Genomic DNA, 4,803 nt, shown 5'->3' on the forward strand with positions numbered 1-4,803 from the left:
TATCCTGTACCTGGGGGTGATCAGATGGCATCTCTAAATCATAAGGCATACCATACAGCCTTTCAAAAGGTGCGATTCCGACATCGGCTCGGGGCTATGTCCAGATATTCAATAGTGCAAGCGGTAAACATTTTACCCAGGAGCTTTTTGTCTCTATCATAAGCTCTGTTAGTTGCTTTTTAATTTCACCATTCATTCGTTCTACCTTTCCCGAACTCTGAGGATGCCAGGGAGTGTGATATTCCCATTTAATTCCCAGAGCCTTCATCGTGTCTCGGGATACCTTTGACACAAAGTGTGGGCCTCGATCAGAGTCAATTGCTTCTATTACCCCATATCTGGGTATGATGCTTTCTAATAATATCTTTACCACGGTTTGAGCTGTGGCCCTTGCCGTAGGGAATGCTTCAACAAAGTTTGTGAGGTGGTCTACAATAACTAATAAGTATCTATATCGCCCCGTTTTTGGAAGTTCAGTAAAATCTAATTGAATCTTTGCAAAAGGTCGATGTGCCAATTCTCGTCCTCCTCCCGGGACCCTTTTTCTCATGTGTTGAGCATTTACCCTCTGACAAGTTATGCAATCATTTACGATCCTCTTTGCTATATTATAAATCCCTATACACATATAATATGTGGCAAATTGATCCACCAACGCCTGAGTACCCCAGTGCGTCTGTTCATGAAATCTCCATAGCACCCTCATAGCTACTGATTTTGGTAACACTTCCCGTCCATCAGGCAGTACCCATTTCCCTTTATCGTTTTTTTTTTTTGAACCCCTATTTGTGTCATCTTGTCTTCTTCTGTAATAGTGAAACAGAGTAAGGGGAGGGGAATGGGTCCATTCGACCACAGGGAGTTAGCCGGCCCGCACTTGTAGCAGTTTTTATAAGGCGGGCTTTCTTCCTCAGAACAATTGCATTCAATCCCATCAACTCCCCATTCACTCCAGCAATCATAACATGGAAATTCCTTTAAGTCTGTCCCACAGTATTAAGTATTATATTAAGCATTATTATATATTATTTATATATTATTACATTATTAGTTATTATATTAATTATTATATATTAACTATTAAGTATAAGTATTAAGTATTTCCCACAGTCTGGGCAATCTTCCTTTGTTCTTATAATTCTTATACTCATTAATGCTGCCCTTTTTGCCTCCTGATCTGCTAGATTATTACCCCTAACCTGAGGGGTGAGGCCTTTTCGATGCCCTTTTATATGTACTACGGCAATTTCTTTGGGCTCTCTGATAGCTTGTAAAACCTGGGTAATCAATTCCTGATGTATTAAACCCTTTCCTTGTGAATTGATGAGCCCCCTTTCTTCCCATATTTTACCAAATGTATGTACTACCCCATAAGCATATTTTGAATCTGTATATATTGTACCGCTTTTATTTTTCAACAATTTTAGGGCCTGCAATATGGCATATAGCTCGCAAGCTTGGGTGGATCAGCTAGGGCTCAAAGGTCCAGATTCCACTATCTCAAATGTTTTCCCGTTTACTAATACGTATCCTGATTTTTGCTTTCCCTCGACTACTCTCGAGGAACCATTCACATATATCTGTTCACCAATGGGTAATTCCACCTCCTCCAGATCAGGTCTCAATTTCGTTTGCTCTTCTATATTTCGGAGGCAATCATGTCCTAAGGACTCATTTGGTTCCCCATAAAGAAATTGAGCAGGGTTCTGTAGGGAGGTTGTTTCTAATGTTAATTTTGGAGAGGAAATCAAAATTCCTTCATATTTTAATAATCTGGCATCAGTGATCCATTTCTCTGCCTTCTGTTGCAGTACCCCGCGTATATTGTGTAGAGATATTACCTTGATTTCCCCCCCAAAAGTGATCTTCTGTGCTTCTTCCACTAACAAGGCAGCAGCTACCACTACCTGCAAACAGTTTGGCCAACCCCGGCTAACCGGATCCAATAATTTAGACAAATAGGCCACAGGTTTTTTACTCCCTGCTCATCCTTGGGCCAGCACTCCGTATGCCGTGCCTTCTGCGCTGTCCACAAAAAAAAAAAACAAAACAGCCTCCTTAAATCTGGTAAGATTAACACTGGGGGGCGTACTAATTCCTCCTTTAACTTGTTCAGTCGTTCCTCATCTTCTTTTGTCCATTTGAGTAATCCATCCTTATTCAGCTTGTTATATAAAAATTTAACCTTTCCACTGTAATCTTCTATCCATTGTCTACAGTATCCGGTCAACCCTAACAGTTGCCATACCTGCCTTTTAGTTTGCAGGGATGCTAAAACCAATATTCCACTGATTCTGCCCGGGTCTAACTTCTTAGTCCCCTTACTTAACTGGTGACCCAGGTACTTTATCTCTTCCTCCACAATTTGTAATTTTGCCGCTCCTTTTTCTTTTAAAGGGTACAGAGGGTACAGATTAACTCGATTCTCTGAGCCAATCCAAAGGCTCACATATTCGCTCTCCTCTAAACAAAAAGGTTCCTTTGCATTTACATAAACATTTAAGGCTTGACAAACCCAGTCTTCAAATGACCTAGATATGGGCCAATAATCTGCCTACCTTCCCAAACTTCAACACAATAATGAATCATTTTTACTTTATCCTTTCCCCGCCTAAAAGGGGAATCACTCCAATTCTTAATCATTAACACCAGTGGACTATCTGGAGGAACAGGGGGCAACCTAGCACTAGGCATTACCCCACCCATGGGACCAGAAGGCTTACTCTTCTTCTGTCCCATCTTCCGGAGTGCTTTCACACACACACAGCCGCTTCCCCCTGGTCATGGCCCAGTCCCTCGCGGGATGTGGGAACCGCACTACTGAGGGGTCCGCACTCACTTCGTCCGCAATTGGACGTCTCACACAGACGCACTCCGGGATCACCAACCCCAACCGAACGGATCACTGGCCTATACTTACCCACCCCGTGGGTCTTCGTTCGGTCTTCGTGCACAAAGATTGCTTGGGGTTACCGGTTTTATTTGCTTGTGCCTAATTTTAGGGTTCGTCGGTGAAGGGCTCGAGTGAGGCTTTCCGTTCCAGGGGTCGCCGAAATCGGCGGGGCGCCTCCCCCGAAAGGGTCCTCAGTCAATTTCCCTTCATCCGAGTCACGGCACCAAATTTGTTATAAGCGAGACCACGCAATTTTCTGGTCTATCGAAGATAATTTATTAATTAAGTAAGCAGGTACAAGCAAAACAGCTCTGGGCGGCTGGGGAGTCTCCGCTCCATCACAGCACGCAACTTTCCCTTTTCAGTGTCGCCGTTTTATAGCATCCAAGTTCGGCTTGTCAGCATCCAAGTTCGGCTTGTCAGGACTTGTTGAATCTTCTGAAGCTGTGCAGTTCGTTCTGTTTCTTTCAATGATCATGCGTTGTGCTCGTGTTCAAGGGTAGTAAAGCAGCAAACAGTATTTCATAGAGTCTTTGTTTTACTAAGGACGTTTATCCAACACCCCCTCCCCACTATCTACTTGCTTAGTCTTCCCCCTTAACAAGATCGTAAATTGCAAAACATTATCTTCTCAGCAGATTCTCTGAATTCTTTTTAAAGACAATGAACAAACACCCGCTAATTTATCATATCTAGCATCTCCTCAGGGTACACAAGCACCTCCAGGGGCATCCAGCTATCTTCCTGGGGACCCCCAGCACTTCCCTGGGGAGATGTTTCAATAATGCTGCAGTGGGGTGCCTGAGTGCTGTGGGGAGATGCGTGGGTCCTCCAGGAGGATGCTTGCGTTCTCGGGGGGTTATGCTTGTGTGCCTCAGGGAAATAGCCGTGTTCCTGGGGAGATGCTCTGCTGCTGCTGGGGAATTGTAGAATCATAGAATATCCCGAGTTGGAAGGGACCCATAAGGATGATCAAGTCCAACCCCTGGCACCGCACAGGTCTACCCAAAATGCTTGGGTCCTTAAAAGGGTCATGTTTGGATGCCCTGCAATGATGCTTGGGTGCTCCAGAGAGATGCCTGGCTGAGCCAGGCAGAACCTTGTGAGCTCAGGGTGCTGTTGGGATCTCCTGCAAGGTGCTGGAATGCCCTTGGATGATGCCTCACAGGTAGAATGTAGTGCTTAGGTGTCGTGGGGAGATGCTTGTCTACTCCAACACAAGGCTTGTGTGCCCTGGGGAAAATCTCGGTGATTTCAAGAGGTGCTTATGCTCCTTGGCGAGAGGCTTGGGTGTCATGGGGAGTGCTCCAGGAAGATGCTTGTATTCCCAAGGGAGACTGGTTCTTTCCCTAGGGAGGTTCATGTCTTCTCTAGGGAGGTGCCTGAATGCTCCTTGGCCATGCTCGTGTACTCTGGGGAGCTGCTTGGCTACTCCTAGCACAACAGAGTTGGGTGGTGTGGGGAGATGCTTGGGTGCTCCCAAGATGGGGAATGGTCTGGGGAATGTTTGGGTGCACCTTAGAGCACAAAAATCTATCCCCTCATCACACAAAGTTCTGCCCCAGCCACCCAAGCATCTCCCTGCAGCACAAAAGCACCTCCCTGCAACACCCAAGCACCTCATGGCACCTCACACAGGAACCTTCCCACCGCAGTCCTACATCTGACTGGAGAACGCAAGCATCTCCCCAGGGCACCAAAACACCACCTGGGCCACACAAACATCTCACTGGACATGGGAAGCACCTCCCTTGGCACCCAAGAGCTCCCGAGGGCTGCACAAGTACCTACCAGGGTCGTTCAAGTATGTCCCCGTGCTCATGCACGCATCCCCAAGGGGACACAGATACCAAGGAGCAGGAACCAAGCATCTCCCACAGCACTCCAGCATCTCCCTGGAGCCAAGCATC

Source organism: Anser anser, assembly GCF_964211835.1.
Source record: "Anser anser genome assembly, contig: HAP1_SCAFFOLD_148, whole genome shotgun sequence".
Classification (NCBI taxonomy): Eukaryota; Metazoa; Chordata; class Aves; order Anseriformes; family Anatidae; genus Anser; species Anser anser.